This window comes from Pantherophis guttatus, chromosome 2, assembly GCF_059756535.1.
Source record: "Pantherophis guttatus breed Tessera chromosome 2, ASM5975653v1, whole genome shotgun sequence".
NCBI classification, from domain to species: domain Eukaryota; kingdom Metazoa; phylum Chordata; class Lepidosauria; order Squamata; family Colubridae; genus Pantherophis; species Pantherophis guttatus.
The window spans coordinates 95,422,092-95,444,737 of NC_142064.1; the positions used below are offsets into that span (position 1 = coordinate 95,422,092).

General features: G+C 43.3%; 1 pseudogene; it reads left to right on the plus strand.

Annotated features, from left to right (window-relative positions):
- Positions 1-7,395: 7,395 nt before the first annotated feature.
- LOC148115207 (uncharacterized) lies at positions 7,396-22,390 on the plus strand (annotated as a pseudogene).
- The last annotated feature ends 256 nt before the right edge of the window (positions 22,391-22,646 follow it).

A 22,646-nucleotide genomic window follows, 5' to 3' on the forward strand; every position in this document is an offset into this window, starting at 1 on the left:
TCCTTTGGAGAGCCAATATGGTGTAGTGGTTAAAGACACCACACCAAAACCCGGAGATGATGAGTTTCAGTCCTGCTTTAGGCATGAATCCAGCTGGGTGATCTTGTGTCAGATCCTGTCTCTCAACTCTTCCTTTTCTTCTTCTTGTCTGGTAATATTGTACTGCTAACTAGAGCATACAAAACATTTGGTAGACCAATTCTTGAATACAGCTCATCTGTCTGGAACCCGCACTGCATATCGGACATTAATACAATTGAGCGAGCCCAGAGATATTTCATGAGAAGAGTCCTCCACTCCTCTAACTGCAATAAAATACCTTATGCCACCAGACTCAAAATTTTGGGCTTAGACAATTTAGAACTATGCTGCCTTCGTTCTGACCTAAGCGTAGTACATAAAATTATCTGCTACAATGTCCTACCTGTCAGTGACTACTTCAGCTTCAACCACAACAATACAAGAGCACATAATAGATACAAACTTGTGGTAAACCGTTCCAAACTTGATTGCAGAAAATACGACTTCAGCAACAGAGTGGTCAATGCCTGGAATGCACTACCTGACTCTGGTTTCATCCACAAACCCCCATAACTTTAATCTTAGACTGTCTACTGTTGATCTCACCCCATTCCTAAGAGGTCTGTAAGGGGTGTGCATAAGCACACCAACGTGCCTACCATCCCTCTCCTACTGTCCCCATTAATTTGTATCCATCTCATGTATTCATAATCATGTTTATACTTGCATATGTTATCTAATACATGCTTGACAAATTAAATAAAAACTAATAAATAAATAAATAACTCTTGGAAAGGTAATGTCCACTTCAGAAACCTTGGCAGGAAAACTGCAGAGACTAATTTAGGCAATCACCAGGAGTCAACCATTGACTAAAGGGACAAAAGAAAAGACCCTCTTGTTCTCGACCACATTTGTAAATGTAAGGTGAATTTACAACAGAAGATTTTTTTTTTCCACACAAACACACACCCTGAATTAGAAACAACAACAAATGCTATCCCTTTCTATTTCTAGTTAACCGCTGCCTAGGCTCGCATATTGTCCTAAGCCATCATTTCTTCCATTGTCATTTATGGAATAAACCATAACTGCACAGGTTCTCACAAATGCCATAAACACTGGATTATAGCCAAAATGAATAAACCTCATTATCTTGGGAGTCCACTGGGGCATTACCCTGATACATAAATGATAGGAATATTTTACATCATTTGCACCATGAGGCAATGGATGCAAATTACATTATATATATGCCACTTATGCAGTGAGGTCAGGAAGTATGTGACAACTTCTATTAGACACAGGTGCATATTTGTGAGACCAGTTTGTCATGGACAGCAGGACACACTAAAAATTGGAATATTCCATTACCACAGAAGTCCTTTGGCAGGCATTGATCTAAAACCTAAGGAAGCTGCAATAGTTGATAATCTAGCCATTTGGAAAAATGGCAAATGCAACACTGTTTGCACCCTGTAATGAGTGTGATGTTGGCAGCACAATGCACACATTTAGATTAAGTGCTGTGTCTAATCCATCCTCCCTTAAAGAAATTAAATGCTGTTTTTTTATATACTGTGTTTCCCCGAAAATAAGACCCTGTCTTATATTTTTTTGAACCCTTAAGTAAGCGCTTGGCCTTATTGCCATGTGCTTAAAAGCCCAACTGGGCTTATTATGAGGGGATGTCTTATTTGGGGGGAAACAGGGTAAATATATATAAACATCCTTATTATCTCATGCAAAACTGGCTTTCATCTGTCATTGGTGCATTCCATTTCACCAGCCTGGCAACGGTCATTTAATCTGCCAGGCTTCTCATGCGACCATTTTTATTATGTTTGCTAATATGGATTTGGCAGCCAAAACCCGAGCTCCATTAAGCAAGGAAAATATTGGGCTTTTAAAAAAGTTTTCTTGCAAGAGCTTGTTTAGGGACGTCACAACTCAATTATGCCCCCCACACTATACAAGCGCTCAGGAAAATTATTAGCAAAGATATTACAAAGGGCCAGATGTTCAAAATGGCCTACGTGCACAAATTCGGTCCCCATGAGTTTCCTGGCAGTGGAAACGTGAAAGAAAAAAAAATAGTCCTTTCCAGGTGCTGAATAGTAGAGTGTGGAGAGAAAGGATGAAGCTTAAGGGATTTGGTCTGCCCATTTTGACAACAAGACATCCATTTATAATGAAAGGAAAAAAGGTCATCTCTCCAGGATTGAGTAGCAAATGTGATTGCGGAAGGACTGAGAACTGCCATGCATAGAGAAGAGCGAAGGAGTTGGTGAGCAATGCAAAAAGGGAAAGAGAGAGGAAAGGGACAAAAGGGAGGGTGAAGTTATAATGTAAGTATTGATCAGTTTGTTGGAATCAGTCTGAGAAGCTTGGAACAAGCTTGGCAAGAGTGTATGAAATGGGGGACTGAGACAGAGGTGAAATCCAGCAGGTTCTGACAGGTTCTGGAGAACTGGTAGCGGAAATTTTGAGTAGTTTGGAGAACCTGCAAATACCACCTCTGGCTGGCCCAAGAGTGGGGTGGGAATGGAGAGTTTGCAGTATCCTTCCCCAGGAGTGGGGAGGGAATGGGGAGTTTGCAGTATCCTTCTCTTGGAGTGGGGAGGGAATGGAGATTTTGCAGTATCCTTCCCCTGCCATGCCCACCAAGCCATGCCCACAGAGCCGGAAGTAAAATTTGGATTTCACCACTGGACTGAGGGTTTACAGGCAGTCCTCAAGTTGTGACTCGTCACTTAGCACCGTTCAAAGCTATGACAGATCCAAGAAAAGTGGACTTACAACCTGAATCAGAAATTCTAGCAGTCCCACCCACCCCAGGCATAAAACCACACTTTGGGCGCTCGGGAACATGGCTGCATGTATAGCCATTTGTATTGTCTGATGGGTCCCATGAGAAGGTTTTATATTTTTGCTGAAAAGTGGCAAAACTGCACCAAAGTGAACAATGAGTTTGCTTAATGACCGCTGCATTCACTTTATGACCTCCAGGTTTGCTTAATGAACTCCTCAAAAAATGGCCATGCTTCCTTATGGTTATAGCTTGGGGACTATTGTATACTGAAGGATGCAGAGCAGAGGTGGTATTCAGCAGGTTCTGAAATTTTGAGTAGTTCGGAGAACTGGTAACTTCCACCTCTGACTGGCTCCACCCCCATCTATTCTCTGCCTCCCGAGTCCCAGCTAATCGGGAGGAAATGGGGATTTTGCAGTAACCTTCCCCTGGAGTGGGGAGGGAATGGAGATTTTACAGTAGCCTTCTCCTGCCACGCCCACCAAGCCATGCCACGCCCACCAAGCCACACCTACAGAACCGTTAGTAAAAAAATTTGAATCCCACCACTGAGGCAGAGGCCAAGATTATTGTCATAATGATAGCTCGGGGTGTGTGTGTAAAATGAAATTATTCTCTATGTGGCCCCCAACATTCCCCCTGCTGTCTGAGAGTATGGGAGAGAGGTGAAGAAGCCAAAGAAGTCCAAAGACTCATTCTTATTCAAACATACAATAAAATCATGCTGCGAAAATTATCAAAATACATCTGAGCAGTGTGTGTGGCAGACAAAAACATGGCAGGAGATCTAGGTAGGTGGTAGGTTGCCCACTTCTAATTTAAAAGTGCTAATTGATCATCAGATACTCTTAATAGTCCCTCCCCTTGGCCCCACGGCCCCACCCCAATACCTGGCATGGAGATAGGGGCATTGGCAAGCAGAAGCCTCTTGTCAAGTTTGTTATTACTTGAACACCCACAACTTCTGGAGGCAAGTCGTTCCACTGAACAATCAATCAGTAGAACGACTTACCTCCAGAAGCTGTAGGTCAGTGATGGCTAACCTTTTTGCCATCGCGTGCCACGAGGGGGGTGGGGTGGGGAGGTTCGCGCATGTGCGTGCCCACACCCATAATTTTATGCGCCCTGCCCTGCGCATCCGTGCGCAATCCTCCCTCCCCACCCAGCTTCTGGCATGCGATGGCCCGGTAGGCCCATTTTTCTTTCTTACCTGGCTCCAGATCCCCTCTATGCATCTGGGAAGGGCAAAAACAGCCTTTCCTACTCCCTCGGAGACTCTCAGGAGGCCTGAAATGATCTATTTCCCTCCAGATCCATGGATCTGGAGGCTGGGGACAGCAAAAAAGTCACTTCCTGTCCCACCAGGAGTTGGGAAATGGGCCCTTTCAGGCCTCCAGAAGGCCTCCAAGAGAGTGGGAAAGGCTGTTTTTGCCCTTCCCAGATCCATAGAGAGGATCTGGAGGAAAGAAAGAAAAACGGGCCTTCCCCACCCACCCCCTAGCCCCTCCGGAGGGAGGAAACAGCCTGTTTCCCTACTTCTGGTGGGCCCAGAAGGCCTGAAAATCAGCTGGCCGGCATGCACATGCGCGCCAGAGCTGAGCTGGCGTGCCCACTGATATGGCTACATGCGCCACCTGTGGCACGTGTGCCATAGGTTCGCCATCACAGCTGTAGGTGCTCTAACACTGGAGGTTTTAAAGATGAGATTGGACAACCATCTGTCTGAAATGGCATAGGGCAGTGATGGCTAACCTTTTTCTCCTTGGGTGTCAAAAGCGTGCACGCATGCGCTATCGCACACATGTGCGTGCCCACACCAATAATGCAATACCTCTCCCGCATGCCCCACCCCCTGCACATGTGCACGCGACCCCCCCTTTTGGCCTCACATCCCAAAACAGCGCCGGGGGGGGGGAGCCTCGCCTTCCAAAATGGCTGGGAGAGGGAAAAAAGCCTCACCTCCCAAAATGGCTGGGAGAAGAAAAAAAGCCTCACCTCCCAAAACGGCTGGGAGGGGGAAAAAGCCTCACCTCCCAAAACAGCCCTGGGAGGGGAATCTCCAGAGATCTGGGAAGGCACGGGCAGCAGAAAGTGAGGAGAAAGGTAGCTCCCCCCACCATGCACACGTGTCTTCTGCTTGCAGGGCAGAGACCCGAAAATCAGCTGGCCAGTGGTAAGCTCTGGAGCATGCACAGTGGAGCTGAGCTGGGCGACAGCTCGCGTGCCCGCAGAGAGGGCTCTGCATGCCACCTGTGGCACACATGCCATAGGTTCACCATCACGGATATAGGGTTTCCTGCCTGAGCAGGGGATTGGACTAGAAGACTTCCAAGGTCCCTGAGATCAGAACAAAGGAATATACTATTGGCATATGGGAAGGAAGTCAAACCTTCCCTGCCATTCAATCTCCCAGTAGATTCAATGCCATTCTGTTGTGGGAACCTAAGCCCCAGGACCTGCTCCAACAAGAGAAGATAATGTAGAAGTGTGGACTTACCACTTTAGATTTCAGGAGAGGTCAACTAGGCTTAAGAATCTCCCCCACCCATCTTCAAGCACATAGTATAATTAAAATTCTTAAATTTTGGCAAAAAAATAAAAGATTTCAGTCCATCTCCTACTGCACTCTTTGCTTACTTTCAGAAAATTAAAACAAATGGAACACTAGATAATCAAAACAAACTGAATCAGATATTTTCTGCACCCTGTTAAGATTTTTTCCCATTCCAAAACTTCTAAGTAGATCCAGTCTAAGAATAATATGTAACATTGACTTTCCCATTCCTTTAAAGATGGCGTTGCCAGATTTCTTCCTAACTCGTTTCTCACTATAATTCAACAACCCCTTATAAACAGGAACATGGAATGACTGACATTTTAGATTAAAATATAGTCACAGAGATCTTAATTCAAAAGTCTCATTGGGACCGGGGGTGCCATGCTCAAATAAGAAGACAGGACATTAATGAATGCAGCTCTGAGATTTACTGGGGTTGAGAACATATGAAACGTCACATCAAAGCTAATTGTTTCTTCACAAGCCTTTGTGATTATTATGATTTTTTAAAAACACTTAGTCACACCAGATCTCATTATAAAATGGAACTGTTCAATGGAGTCCGCTGGGGATGCCATGAACAAAAGAGTTGAAGTCTGGTTCTGAGGTAGATGACATCATGCACATCCAAACATAGTTTCACAATCACAGAAATAAGAAATTTTCAAGAAGCAAGGGGGAGAAAATATTTTTTTTAATCTTATGGGAACCCCAAGCTCAGGATTATTAAGTAGTGACAAACTACCATTTTCCATTTCTTTTATAATAATTTGGAATACTGGGGAAATTTAAATAGTTTCCCATTTCCAATGGTGAAGCAGGGCATCACAATCAACAACAGCCAGAGCTAGATTTAACTGTAGTCTGAGAAATAAAGATCTGAGTGATGAAAGCCTACCTATATAAGGCTTTCTATGCGTGACCGATTATATTGAAGTGCATTGATGCATTTGCATATACCTTTGATTCTAACAATCTGGGCAACTAAGCAATTGTTGGCATTCAACTTCAACTTGAGCAAGGGCAGCATTCATTGTTGGTGAATTGAAAGTTCAATACACGGTGATCAAAAGCATAATCTGGCACGTGCTTATCCAGTTGATTACATCATTTATAAATCAGGGCATAGCTGTATGTTTCAAGTATAACGTTTTGGCTTGAAATATCAGAAGCTGTCCTAAAACATTATACGTTTAATTCTCTCCTGAAGATTCTAGTTAAATAAAAGAAAGAAAAGCATCAAACCGTACATTGTGAGGTTTTGTTTTTTTTTTATAAAAAAACATATTTCACTAGACCTGAAAATAGACTTTTCGGTGAAAAGAGACTGATACTAATGTGTCCTTGTAGAAAATTGAACGTGTAAAAAACATATTTTTACAGCTATAGATCATTACTGACTCAATGTAACTGGAAAAAAAATAATCTTATGGTATGAAACAGATGTTCCAGGTATTGAAAGAGAGTATGTTTCGTTCTTATTCACCATTCCATGCCAATGGAAGTTTGTTTATATATTTAAAACATTTACATAGTCACTCATTTTATGTTGAACTCTGGCCAATCAACAATTAAACCAATATCAACATCAAGGCAAGTTTGTCTTCAAACAGTGGGGAGGCTAGTTTGGTCTTCCTGCACCTGACATTTGCCTCACAGCTCAGTTGGCTGGGCTAATTTTGGACAGAGGTTTACCAGTCTTCTTTTCACCCAGGCTAGGAAGGGATTCTGGAAGAATTCTTTCAATTTCATCCCATCTCCCCAAACTCTCACAACTTAAGAACTGGGAGACCTCAAAACCCATAGCCAATAGTAGTTCTTCCTTGAAGCTTGTTCCAGATCTCCACAGCTTCTAGACACTGGGAGAGAAACCTCAGCATCAGTTCCAAGAAATCTACCTGGGAGAGAATCTGAACCAGTAGTGGATTGCTCCTGGTTCTGTCTGGTTCTTGCAAACCGGTAGTAAAAGCGGCGGGAGGCTCCGCCCACCCGCCCAGATGTCATAATGGATGATCTGCGCATGCGCAAGAGCTTCTGCGTGCACGCTCCCATTGCAAAGGTAAGTAGAACCCAACTCTGATCTGAACATTATTTGTCAGACATCTTGAGTAGTCTTCCTATGGCCTGTCCTTCCTCAGCAAAGGCTCGGCTATCCTTAAAAAGCTCACTCCAAGTCCTCAACTGACAACCACAATTGAGCCCAAAATTTCTGTTGCTAAGGGAGACAGTTGTTAAGTGAGTTCCCTCCACCCCATTTTACGAGCTTTCTTGCCACAGCTGGTAAGGCAATAACTGCAGTTGTTAAGTTAATAATACAGTTGTTAGGTGAATCTGGTGAATCTTCCCTGATGACTTTGCTTGTCAGAAGGTCATAAAAGGTGATCGCATAACCCCAGGACACTGCAACCATCATAAATATGAACCAGTTGCCAAGCCTCTGAATTTTGATCATGTGAGACCATGGGGCTGCTGCAACAATCGTGTGGAAAATGGTTATTTTTTCAGTGCCATTACACTTTCAAAAGGTCATTAAACAAACAATTGCAAACCAAGCTCTACCTTTGGAGAGCTATTTATGGTTGTGATAAGTGTGTTACTAGCAATACACTTATATTGCTGCACTTCCCATTCCTTCTCATCCGATGGAGCAACATATTTTGAAAGGAGGGGGAAAAAATATCCAAATTGTCTTATGTCTCCCTATAACATTTGAAGCACATTATTTCCAGATCGGTGAATTTCATGAAGACTCCAAGGATGGCGATTAATAAATTGTCACTGAATTGAGAAAGAACAATGTGTTGTCCCAATACAAAACCTGATCTTTCAGCGAACTAGAACGATACTATATATTTTTAGATCTATAGAAAAAGTCTGCCTTGTCGCTATGATTTTCACAGGGCTGCATCCATTTTCAGATCACCCCCCACAGAGAAGCTTTATTTCCTTAATCTGCCCACCACCCCATTAACTCAAGTTAAATCTAATTACCCTGGCATTTTGCTTCCATAATTAACCTTGAAAGCATAGCTGATTGCTAAAATAAGCTACTTGCGGTGCCAAATTGGGGGAGGGGGACATAGATCCCACCAAACAGTAAAAATAAATGCACGTTTCCTTAACAGAACATCCGCCGATACAGCCTTGAATAAAATAAACCTGTTCTCAAGTTCTTGCATTTTAGGGATTACTTTCTTTCTCCAGAGAGAGACGTCAGGAAGGCAATTGGTGGGGCGGGTTATGTGGGGTAGGTAAACAGCGCAGCTGCAGGTGAGTTGGGTGACAGCTCGCGTGTCCGGAAAGATGGCTCTGCATGCCACCTCAGGCACGCGTGCCATAGGTTTGCCATCACGGCTCTATACTATCTCTCTGCTAAATACATAATTCTCACAGCACAGTCTTACGCCTACGGATCTCAGTAGGACTGTATTACTATTATCGTTCTCATCTTTCCACGCATTCCATCAGCCAAGGGCACAGGGTAGGGGTGGAGGGGTAGCAGTTATTATAAAGGAGAGTCTTGATCCTAGGGAGACCACTGTTCCTCAGACAGCCGGATGTGAGTCCCTCCTCGTGAAATGGGGTCATAGGTTACAGATGGGCCTGCTGATTACATACCTGGCTCCCTGCCACATAGCAGCAGCCCTGCCTGAGCTCCTCAACGTAACAGCCGGGGTGGCGGTTGAGACTCCTAGGCTTCTGGTCATGGGAGATTTCAACCTGCCGTCCATTGGTGAAAAGTCTGAGGTAGCTCAGGAGTTCTTGGCTTCCATGACGGCCATGGACCTGACCCAGTTAGTTCATGGCCCTACTCACATGGGGGGACACACTCTGGACTTGGTTTTTGTATCTGACCAGTGGTTGAATGGTCTAGATATAGGGGATATAGTCATCGAACCCTTGTCATGGTCAGACCATTCTCTCCTTAAGCTTGACTTTCTGTCCGCTACACCCCACTGCAGGGAGGCGGAACCGATTAAGTGGTTCCGCCCCAGCTGCCTGATGGATCCTGATAGATTCCAGATGGAGCTTGGGCCATTTCCTGAGACTCTAGCTCACAACTCGATTGAAGACCTAGCGGCAACCTGGGATAGGATGGCCGCTGGTGCTTTGGATCGGGTTGTGCCTTTGCGGCCTCTGACCCAGTGTCGAAGTCGCCCGGCTCCTTGGTTTTCCGAGGAGCTGAGGGAAATGAAGTGCCGGAAAAGACGCTTGGAGAGTAGTTGGAGAGCCAGTCGTTCCGAATCTGACCGAACACTGGTGAGGTCTTATATTAAGACCTACTTAGTGGCGATAGCAGCGGCAAAATATAACTATTTTTCTGCTATTATTGCATCAGCAGATAATTGCCCAGCCGCCTTGTTTAGGGTGACTCGCTCCCTCCTCCACCTGGGAGCATGGGAAGACCCCTTACAAAGTTGAGCTGAGGATTTTGCACAATATCTGCATGATAAAATCGCTCAAATTCGGGAAGGCTTGGATTCTGACTGCGTAGGTTCAGACGGAGTGATGGAGGTGGGTCTTGAGGATATTATTTGGGATGAGTTTGACCCTGTGACCCCTGAAGACATGGACAGGTTACTGGGGAAGTTGAATGCGACCACATGTTTATTGGACCCGTGTCCCTCCTGGTTGGTACTGGCTTTCCGAGAGGTTACACGAGGCTGGCTCCAGAGGATTATAAACGCTTCTCTGAGTGAGGGTTTCTTGCCTTCCGCCTTGAAAGAGGCGGTGGTGAGGCCTCTCCTCAAGAAGCCCTCTCTGGACCCAGTTGTTCTAGCAAACTATCGTCCTGTCTCCAACCTTTGCTTTGTGGCTAAGGTTGTTGAGAGTGTGGTGGCACAGCAACTCCTGCAGTACCTGGATGAAACTGTCTATCTAGATCCGTTCCAGTCCGGCTTCAGGCTTGGTTACAGCACTGAAACGGCATTGGTCGCATTGGTTGATGATCTCTGGAGAGCTCAAGATAGGGGCTGCTCCTCTATCCTGGTTCTATTAGATCTTTCAGCGGCTTTTGACACTATCAACCATGGTATCTTGCTGCGCCGACTGGAAGGGCTGGGAGTGGGAGGCACTGTTCTACGGTGGTTCTCCTCCTATCTCTCCGACTGGTCGCAGTCTGTGTTGGCAGGAGGGCAGAGGTCGACTTCAAGACACCTTACTTGTGGGGTGCCGCAGGGGTCGGTCCTTTCACCTCTTCTGTTCAACATTTATGTGAAGCCACTAGGTGAGATCATCCGTGGTTTTGGGGTGCAGTGCCATCTTTACGCTGATGATTCTCAGCTGTACATCTCCACCCCAGACCACCCCAATGATGCCCTTGCAGTGATGTCTCAGTGCCTCGAGGTCGTGCGGATCTGGATGGGGAGAAGCAGGCTCCGACTCAATCCTTCCAAGACCGAGTGGCTGTGGCTGCCTGCATTCGGATATAGCCAGCTGATACCATCGTTGACTATTGGGGGTGAGTCATTGGCTCCCACGGAGGGGGCTCGCAACTTGGGTGTCCTCCTGGACACACAGCTGTCTTTAGAAGAGCATATGACGGCTGTGGCCAGGAGAGCTTTCTATCAGGTTCACCTGATTCGTCAGTTGCGACCCTTTCTGGATCGGGACTCCTTATGCACAGTCACCCATGCCCTCGTCACTTCCCAACTGGATTACTGTAATGCTCTCTACATGGGGCTCCCCTTGAGGTGCATGCGGAGGCTCCAACTGGTCCAGAATGCGGCCGCGCAGGTGATATTGGGAGCGACATGGCGCTCACATGTAACACCTCTCCTACGCGAGCTGCACTGGCTCCCAGTGGCCTTCTGAGTGCGCTTCAAGGTGTTGGTTCTTACCTTTAAAGTGCTCCATGGCTTAGGACCTGGGTACCTACGAGACCACCTTCTGCAACCGATAACCTCCCACCAACCAGTACCCTCCCACAGAGTGGGCCTTCTCAGGGTACCGTCATTAAAGCAGTGTCGACTGGTAGTTCCCAGGGGGAGAGCCTTCTCTGTGGGGGCACCTACCCTTTGGAACAGGATACCCCCAGGGATACGAATGATCCCAGATCTTCATACTTTCCATCGTGCACTTAAAGACCTTTCTGTTTCACCAAGCTGGGCTGGCATAATTTTTTCTAATTGTCCAAATTTTATTGTGAAGATTTTAACTTAACTGATGAGCCAAATTAGCTTAATTATTTTAAATTGCTTCTATTTCACATTTATATATATATATGTTATTTTGACTGTTCACCGTCCTGAGTCCTTCGGGAGAAGGGCAGTATAAAAATTAAATAAATAAATAAATAAATAAATAAATAAATAAATAAATAAATAAATAAATAAATAAATCTTTCCTATTACCTACTCCTTTTGGTATCTTCTGACTATGACTTTATTAGTTATAAGCAGGGGTGAAATGCTCCCAATTCGGACCGGATCACCCGATCCGGTAGCGATGGAGGCAGGTGGTTCTGAGAACTGGTAGCAAAAATCCCTGCCCCCCCATGCCCAGCTGAGCCACGCAATCATCAGAGGCTTTTTTTTAAAAAAAAAATTAAAAGCATTTTTTCTACAACCTCTTCGGCCAAAAAAATGCTTTTAAAAGTAAAAAAAAAAAAGCTTCTGATGATCATGGGGCTCAGCTGGGGTCATCAAATGTAAAAGCCTCTGACGATCCCAGCTGAGTTGCCTGATCGTCAGAGCCTTTTAAAAGAAAAAAAGCCTCTGTCGACCAGGCAACTCAGCTGGGATCGTCAGAGACTTTTGAAAGCATTTTTTTACAACCTCTTCACTGAAGAGGTTATAGAAAAAATGGTTTTAAAAGTTTTTTAAAAATGGTCACGCCCACCCAGTCACATTACCCCACCACCACCAAGCCACACCCACAGAACCGGTAGTAACAAATTTTAGATTTCACCACTCGTTATATGTTATGATTTATGATTGTATTTTATGATTTATCACTTTGTTGCTTGTATGTACACTGAAAGCTTATGCACCAGAGACAAATACCTTGCATGTCCAATCACACTTAGCCAATAAAGAATATTTTATTCTATTTCTATTCTACTACAAAACTCTTGTAAAAATGAATGAGATATAGAAATGCGTATAATCGGGTAAAAAACCCAGAGACCTAGGATGGAATGGATACTGGAATCTGCAGACTGTCAGTGTGTTGCTATTGGTTTCATCCTCACCTTGGGTATCTGTGTAGAGAAAATATAGGACTGGTGAGGTATGACTGCTTTTGACCATAACATTTAGAAGTGGTTATTCAGAAGAAAGCAATGCCTTGGATTTTCTTCTCCAAAGCTCCAAAGTAGAGAATTTAACAAGCCCTTTAAATCCCTGAAAACTCAAGAAAATGCAAGAAAAGTGTGAATCATGCAGCTTTGGACTTAAGGAAAGATTTAATGAGAAATTTTGTTTTAAAACTGTGGTGCTAAATATACAGTATACTCTGCTATGGATGATGGGAATGCACTAGAGCCTATGGCTAGCCATCAGCCAGAAAAGTTTTGAAAAACTAACACAGGGCTGAGAAAAGTGGATTAAAAATCAAAGAACATTGGGAGAACTTATTAAGGGATTTCTGATTTCACTTGTGTTTAAACCAGGTATTGGGAAATTGATAGGTAGTTGGTAGATAAAATCCATTCTGTAAAATTCCATATAACTGCAAATGTGGATCTGGGGGTATTTCTTTAACAATTATACTTCCTGAAATTTGATGGAAATGGCTATTTGAAAGGTGGGAATTTGTCTTGACTTGGATTTTCTTTTCTTAGCTCCCAGCAAGAGTAGGGTAAAAGACCCAGTTGAGTCCCTTCAGGAAGTGAGTGGCTTCAAATCCAAAATATTCTCCACCCATCAATGTGCTCAAAACTCCTGTTTTATATCTTGCCCTTCTGCAAACTGTCCATAAGTGGACAGGTCCGCCACTATGATGGAGCCTCCTTTCCTAGTGAAAAGGCAGCTCTACTATATCCTAAAATCTTCAGTAGGCAACATCAGGGGGTTAGACCTACATGGTATGCAGCACAAGATGATGATGATGATGTTGTTGATGATGATGATGATGATGATGATGATGATGATGATGATATCCATTATTATGGATATAGAAATTCTCTGGGCCAAGTATCTCCAAGTCTTCCAATCTTACACTATTCTTTGAGTTGTTCTATACTCTGGCTGGTGTCAGTTTTGATGGTGTCCAGCCATTGTATTCTTTGGCAGCCTGGTTTCCTTTTACCTCTAACTTTTCCAAGCATAACTGCTTTCTTCAGTGAATTCCTCAGCATGCAATGGCCAAAGTAAATGAGACGCAGTTTTGTGATTTTGGCATTCTAGTGACATGCCTGGTGTTATGCACTCAATACTTGCTTGTTAGTTACCTTTGCTGTCCAAGGAATATGCAGGGGCCTTCTCCAGCAACACAGCTCAAAGAAGTCGGTTTTCTAGCCTAGCTATTTTAAATAGACCATACCCTGAGGAGTGTTTAGGAGTTGTAATAAAAAATGGTCAAGATGGTTTCTGCAATGAAGTGAAGTTTGACTCCTTCTTTACATGCATCACATATAAGAAATTGTTGTTGTTAGTTGTGAAGTTGTGTCCGATCCATCGCAACCCCATGGACAACTTTCTTTACATGCACCACATATAAGAAATTGTTGTTGTTAGTTGTAAAGTTGTGTCCGACCCATCGCGACCCCATGGACAACTTTCTTCCAGGCCTTCCTGTCCTCTACCATCCCCCAGAGACCACTTAAACTCATACCGACTGATTCAGTGACTCCATCCATACCTCATTCTCTGCCGTCCCCTTTTTCTTTTGCCCTCAATCATTCCCAGCATTAGGCTCTTCTCCAGTGAGTCCTTCCTTCTCATTAGGTGGCCAAAGTATTTGAGTTTCATCTTCAGGATCTGGCCTTCTAAAGAGCAGTCAGGGTTGATCTCCTCTACGACTGACTGGTTACATAAGAAATAGCGAGGCTTTAATCACATGATCACAGCTACCATCTTGCCCCCCTCTTCCTCCAGATGCCTCTTGCTATTGAATTTGTGATCTATATTTACTATTCCATTTTGAATTCTAAGAGGATGGTGGTGGATAGCATGTTCTGAAAATTTGGCTTCAAATTCCTGGCCATTTATGTATTCCTTCGGTGGCATAACTCTCATGTTTTGCCTACCCATTGATAAAAATGAACAGCACACACCCATTATCAAGTAACAACTCAAAAAAAGGATGTACATTTTACTTCTGCTGATAGTTTATTTATTTATTCAATTTATATAGCTGCCCATCTCATATACATGATTCAAAAAACATAGAAACAATACAAAAAATAGCCAAAGACAGAACAAAGCATTAAAAACAAGACAAATCATTTAAACCATAAAAACATAATGCATGTACTCTTTGTTGGAAATTCCTCACTTCTTTAAAGTGACCAGTAGAACCAGTAGAATCTCTCCTTGCTTTTAATTTTTCTTAAAAAAGAAGCTTACAGTATGGAGTCGTTTTGCATTGCTACTGTCAATATTCTTTAACCAGAAGTTTTATCTAATGCTAATGGCTTTAGATCCAGTTCCCAGTTTATCCAGCAATGTCAAATAATTATTAAAGGCTTTTTCTCCCTTCAGACTAGCATTCAGACTTCTGCCCAGGTATTAATTAAATAGGTCAGATCTGTAAATCAGGAAGAAAAGGCAACAGGTCTACGTTTGCATCCTTATTTGTACACAGTGACTAGACTGTCAAGTTGCCCTAAAATGATGCTCTATTAACTCACTACAGTTGCTGATTTGTTTACACCTGTTAGAGGTTGGCTAAATGGAGTCTATGATGAAGTCAGGGACCAAAACAATTAAAATGTGTTGAAATGTCTCTGCTTCATCTCATGTAGTAAGAGCTGAAATAAAGGTGACAGAGGTAGGATTAGAAATTCACAGAAAATCCCTCTATACTGTCCAGCAGTGCTACTGAAAGCAATCCTAGAGGACTCTTCTTCCGACAGCAGATGTGGTAGGCACATGTCAAACTTTTATATGCCAAATAGGCCTGTAAATAAATATGCCGGAAACTATGCTCCAGAAAAAGGCAGGACTGAAAGAAAAAGAAAATTAAACTGAATGCAGTAATTGCTATTAATTAATGTTATTATTTTTAATTAATTAATTAATTTTAAAATCAATTGCCTATAAAGCAGTGGTGAAATCCAATTTTTTTTACTACCAGTTCTGTGGGAGTGGCTTGGTGGGCATGGCAGGGGAAGGATACTGCAAAATCCCCATTCCCTCCCCACTCCTGGGGAAAAGATATTGCAAAATCTCCATTCCCACCCCACTCTGGGGCCAGCCAGAGGTGGCATTTGCTGGTCTTCCAAACTACTCAAAATTTCCGCTACAGGTTCTCAGAACATGTCAGAACCTACTGGATTTCACCCCTGCTATAAAGTAAGATACTTTGTAAAATTGTTTGATTCCCCTATGTCTACATTCATGCACCCAGAGACCATGCAAATCTGGATTTAACATTCATAAAAATTGACATGCTTGAGTTCAATGGTGTTTACTTTCTGGTAAGAGTACATAGGAAGCTACTAATTCTTTGAGTACAGATTTCTTTGTCCAGTTTTCTCTGTGAAAAGTGGATGGAAATTGGAAGAGATCCTTGGAGTACTTAGTAGATTATGTTAGTTACCAAAAGGAACTAGGTCAATAGAGACTTTTGGTGTGTCACAAGTCTAAGGAAGTCTAAGATATATATGTTGCAGATCTTATGCCCAGAGGTCTACAACAAATTGAGATTTTGTGTTTTTTATCAAGGCAACCTGGTCTACCCAAATATGGGATGGAGGTTGCCCTGATAAAAATCAAAAAATCTCTCCCCTGATATAGCTGACAAAGTGAGGAGAGCCCATGGCTTAGAGGTTAATATATCTACCTAATATGTTAGTAGCCCAGGTTCAAATCCCAGAAGGGTATGGCTAGCTGACGAGAGCTAAATAGATTGAAATAGATCTATCTTATTTTTTGGTGTATAAGACACACTCCCCCCCACCAAAGGTGGGTGGAAATGTCTGTGCGTCTTATACAGTGAATGTTGCTGAAGCCCTACCCACCCGGCGGCCCCCACCCTTTGGCCTCTGCCTCCCAGCAATTTACCTCCTTGTAGCAAACAGCAAACAACCTGGTCAGCTTCAGCACAGCCTGATTTAGCACGAGCAGCTGATTGGCAGTTGGATCGACCTCCCAGAATACCGCCTATCAGCTGTTCCAGACTGCAGTGATCGCCACCGCCCATCACCACCATCGCCGCCCATCACTGCTGCTGCCTATCACTGCCTCCAAGCGCCCCATTTTTGTCTTCCATGTGCTCCATTTTTGTCCTCCACATGTCCTGTTTTGGGCCCATTCCAGGTGGCAGGGATAGGCAATGGCAGCAGCAATCTCTGCCGCTTGGAACGGAATGAAAATGGGGTGCACAGAGGCCAAAAATGGGAGGCACAGAGGCTGAAAATGGGCCACAGGGAGGTGGCGATAGGTGGCAGCAGCAATGGGCGGCGATGGCGGCGACAGGCGGTGGTGATCCCCACAGCCTGGAACAGCTGATAGATGATATTCCAGGAGGCTGATCCAACCACCAATCAGCTGCTTGTGCTAAATCAGGCTGTGCTGAAGCTGACTAGGCTGTTTGCTGTTTGCTCCAAGGAAATAAATTGCTGGGAGGCAGAGGCAGATTTTTTCCCCCTTGTTTTTCTCCCAAAAAGCTAGGTACATCTTATACTTCGGGACATCTTATAGTCTGAAAAATATTAGTATATTAGTCTCCCTTTCTTTCTTTGTCGGTAAAATATAAATTTAACACAAACTGAGATTTTGTCAAAAGACCAAAATGTGGTCACAGTGCAGGCTTTTGTCCTTAAATATTTGCCAGTGATGTTGCAGTGCCAAACAGGACTGAGTGCGCATCACAATACATGTTTTATCAGACACCTTTAAGTGAGCTAATTGCTCAGTGTCTTAACCTAATTTTTCCCAAGTCCTTTTGCACTTGAAGCGCCCTTCATAGTTAGAGGAGACTCTCTAACACAAAGCTTCACCCTCACATACAATGGACAATGTGATGAAGGCAGGTTTACCTTACTTGATACAATAAAGACATCTGTTTCTGTGTATCAGCCACCTGCTTTCATTATTTACATGTTCAATTTATTTAAATGTTGTCAACCACTTCTTCTATTACTGTATTGTATTCCCAGTAATAAGAAGAGGATTGGGTTAGTGTCACCAGCACAGAGCACCCCTCACTTGGACAGCTTGAAATATGGCTACAGCTACCTTCCCAGGCACTCTCCCACAATTGTCCAAGATCTCCCTTATACACTTAAAGAACATTAATTGGTGGTTGTGCTTCCTTCTGACTAGTGACACTTTATTTGGGGAATCCATCAATTGCTGTCCTCAACCTGTCTCCCACTAAAACTGTAAGGACAGTATATTCATGTCCTTGTTATTGAGGTAGAAGAGACTTCAACTATTGGGGTAGCATCCATCAACCGAGGATACTTTTCTGCTGATAGGAGGGATATGTATTAATGAGGCTTAGAAGGACAAGTCTTCAATGAATATTAAAGACAATTCATAGATAGTACTTTCAAGGGAAAAAAGCTCATCATTCCTTTTTTTTTTCTTTCTGAAAAATATGCCTGAAAGCTCTGGGAAATTCTCTTGAAACAGAATGCAGAATTCACTGCTTCCTTTAAAATGATACTTTGGCTTTGTGAACTTCCCTCCAGTTAGTCAATGCTTTCTCAAATGGTCCCCAAATCATCTCCCCACTTTCGCATTTTAAAAGGTTTATTTAGAACAGAACAGAACAGAACAGAACAGAACAGAACAGAATAGAATAGAATAGAATAACAGAGTTGGAAGGGACCTTGGAGGTCTTCTAGTCCTACCCCATGCTTAGGCAGAAAACTCTACACCACTTCAGACAAATGGTTATCCTACATCTTCTTAAAAACTTCCAGTGTTGGAGCATTCACAACTTCTGGAGGCAAGTTGTTCCACTGATTAATTGTTCTAACTGTCAGGAAATTTCTCCTTATTTCTTTGGGGCTGTTGTATTTCCAGTAACTCACTCGTCCCGAGGGGTTGCTTTATTAATTCAATTTATTAATTCAATTTGTATGCCACCCCTCTCCGAAGACTCAGGGTGGCATACAAATGAGTCTTATCGTAGAATCGACAAATGTTCCCGTAGGATTATTTTATGCCAGAATTGTTCTGATCTGTTTCTTCCCAGGACAACACAAAGGCTGAGTTACCGCCAATTACAAAAGCTGGCAGGGCCTGCTGAAATCTGGGTGGTACCTCTGCAGGATGCTGGCCCTGCTAGGAAGACCCCACATTGGTTCTTCTTTTTAGGAAATAAGCCATGAGCAACACTAGTGAATTCCAGATGGATGCAATTAACTCACCAGCTTATTTTAATTCCCCTTTGCAAACCTATTAGCGCCTTTGTAGCCTTTCCCCCCCCCTTTTCAAATTAGTATACGATAATCTCTCCCAACTGTGCCTGCTGACTTTATCTGACTTTCTCCGCTGACTAGCAGCCATTCTCTGGAGACAATGATCATTTTAGCACTAACTCCTGCTCAAGGCTGTGGGGCCAAAGCAATTAACAAGCCTTTGGCTTTGAAGAAGCACGACGTAGATTCAGGATAAACTCAATTGAATGAATTGTCTGGTTGGGTCTAACTCACCAAACTGGTAATAATGAAGTTATTTTGTGTTTGTGTGTATCCAGCAGCTGATGCCTGTGCTTTGGCAGAACTCTCTTTCATGTTTCCTAGGTTTCTTTACTCCTTTCTCAACTAAAAAGTAAAACATTTTGTTAAGCACTGAGAAAGAAATGTATGTTTTTCAACAGTCGCTTTTGTAAGACTGCAAAGCTCTCTTAATTAGAGATGCTGTTAAGATTAGAAGGACAAAGGATGCGATTTATAAGAAAAACAAATCCCTCTAACCGATTTTTACTTGCAGTGTGTGCTCACAGCATGCTTTCCCTTGCTCAAATGTTGAGGCATATATCTGCAACCTAATATTCTCCAGGTTTTTTTTTGGACCAAATTTTCTCCTCAAATTTAGAAGTCTCTTTAAGGTGTTGTTGTCTTTCAAGATGTTGGCAGATTTCATTAAAAGAACATTAGCTACCTCTGTGAATCATGCATTTGCCAATTTGGCTATCTATAAATACAATCTTAATACCAGCTTGGAATGCAAAGTGCTTTTTGGCTAATGGAAACAACTCATTCCAGAATAAGCATTTAAGCAGCGCAGCTATTAAAGTGAGACAACGAAGATGATTAGGGAACAGGAGGCTAAATCATGCAAAGAACGGTTGCAGGAATTGAGTATATGTTGAATGAAAAGAAGGACTAGGGGTGACATGATAGCAGTCTTCCAATATTTGAGGGGCTGCCACAAAGAAGACAGGGGGTCAACCTTTCTTCAAAGCATCTGAAGGCAGGACAAGGAACAAGGGATGGAAACTAACCAAGGAGAGAAACTAAAAATAAGGAGGAATTTCATGACAGAACAATTAACCAGTGGAACAGCTTGTCGTCAGAAGTTGTGGGTGCTCCATCACTGGAGGCTTTTAAGAAGAGATTGGACAACCATTTGTTTGCAATGGTACAGGATTTCCTGCTTGAGCAAAGGGTTGGCCTAGAAGATCTCCAAGATCCCTTCTAACTCTTTTATTCTATTATCTAATAGTTGTGTTTTTCAACATCCATTCCCAGGTAACTAGCTGAGCTCTTTTATAACTGGGAACATTATCACAAAACAGCTTCTGAAACTATCCCTTAGGGATAATTGGTTGTTCTCTATGGTTCAACTATCTAAAGCTTTATTGTATTTATAGACCAGCTGAGCTCTTGGTCTCCAAGGCTTCTGCTTGGTGTACTCCAACCTCTCCAGATCTTTCCTCCTCCTCCTTTAAACTTGTATGCCACCTACCTCTCAACAACTCGGGACAGTTCACAGCAATAAAATAAAATACAAGAAAAACCAAGAAAAAAAATAAAGATGGCAAGTGCAATAAAGCAAGAGATCTCATTCTCCCCTGACAGTGGCTCTTCTTCAGAGTGAAGAATATCCAGATCTTGAGGGCAACCTGGTCCCAGAGAGCAGGCATGGCTTCAGAGGGGCATGCCTTCCAGGATCCCAATAGATCAGGGGTGGCAACTGTGGCCCTTTTATAACCTGTGGACTTCAACTCCCAGAATTCCTGAGACAGCCAAGCTGGCTCAGGAATTCAGGGAGTTGAAGTCCACAGGTTGTAAAAGGGCCACAGTTGCCCACCCCTGCAATAGATGACTCTGTTTAATAGAAGGAGCCTTGCATATACCAACCCATATTGCACTGCATATCGGACATTAATACAATTGAGAGAGTCCAGAGATATTTCACGAGAAGAGTCCTCCATTCCTTTACCCGCAATAGAATACCTTATGCCACCAGACTTGAAATTTTGGGCGTAAACAATTTAGAACTACTCTGCCTTTATTCTGATCTAAGCGTAGTACATAAAACTATCTGCTGCAATGTCCTACCTCTCAATGACTACTTCAGTTTCAACCGCAATAACACATGAGCGCACAGTAGATACAAACTTAAGGTAAACTGCTCCAAACTCGATTGCAGAAAATATGACTTCAGCAACAGAGTTGTCAACGCCTGGAATGCACTACCTGACTCTGTGGTTTCTTTCCCAAATCCCCAAAATTTTAACCTTAGACTGTCTACTGTTGACCTCAACCCATTCCTAAAAGGTCTTTAAGGGGCATGCATAAGTGCACCAGCGTGCCTACCGTCCCTGTCCTAATGTTCCCTTTTATTTGTATCCATCTCATGTATTCAAAATTATGTCTATACTTATATATGTTATCTAATACATGCTTGATGAATTAAATAAAATAAATATAAATAAATAAAACCCAGCCAGAATGAATTGGCAGAGGTGATGTTAAGGGAGACAAGCAATCCGATAAGTAACCAAGCCAGTGGTAAAATGTAAAATTTGTTACTACCGGTTCTGTGGGTGTGGCTTGGTGGTGGTGGGGTAATATGACTGAGTGGACGTGGCCAACTTTTTTTAAAAAAACTTTTAAAACCATTTTTAAAACCATTTTTGGCTGAAGAGGTTGTAAAAAAAATGCTTTTAAAGCCTCTGACAATCCCAGCTGACTTGCCTGATCGGCAGAGGCTTTTTTTCCTTTTAAAAACATTTTTTCTATAACCTCTTCGGCTGAAGAGGTTGTAGAAAAAATGCTTTTAAAAGCCTTTGATGATCCCAGCTGTACCGCGCGATCATCAGAGGCTTCTTTTTTTACTTTTAAAAGCATTTTTTTGGCCAAAGAGGTTGTAGAAAAAATGCTTAAAAAAAAAAAGCCTCTGATGATTGCGCGGCTCAGCTGGGCAATGTGGGATAGGCAGGGATTTTTGCTACCAGTTCTCCGAACCACCCGCCTCCATCGCTACCGGATCAGGCGATCTGGTCTGAACCGGGAGTATTTCACCCCTGAACCAAGCTCTATGTCATGTAGGGCTTTATAGGTGAAAACCCGCACCTTGAATTGCACCTGGAAGTAAAGTAGCAATCAACGCAGCTCACAAAACAGGGGTGTTACATGTCCGTTTCTGCTGGTGCTATTGCAATTTTCCTAGTGGTTTTCAAGGGCATCAGAACTGGTGTTCTTTGTAATGCTAGAAACTGAGTCTAGTGGCCAATTATCAAAGATGCATCAGAGAGTTGCTACATCAGAAGCTTTTGTCATGGACATGCCTCTGGCCTCCTTTCTGGACATGAGTTTGGCAGTGGCGGAGGAAGAGTCAGATGTTGGCATCTCTGGGGAAGGGATTGCATGGGTGCATGGAGACATGGACCAGGGAGCAGAGCATCTTATGGAGCAGCCACAGCCAGAATAACCAGTTGGGCAGCAGGCTGAGCCCAAGCAGAGGGAGCCACAGCTGCAGCAAGTCAACCTGGAGGCTTCAGGTGAAAAATAGGAACAGCTGCTTGCAGCCAGCGAGGATGAGGAAGTGTAGTGCACACCTCCTTCCCCCCAATCAAGGATGCACAGGATGGAGATGTAACAGGCACAACGCTGCTGGTCAGTCAGTTACTTGTGAGGAGGCAGCCTCGCCCGTCATAAGAGGCCGTACTGGTGTTGCCTATTTAATC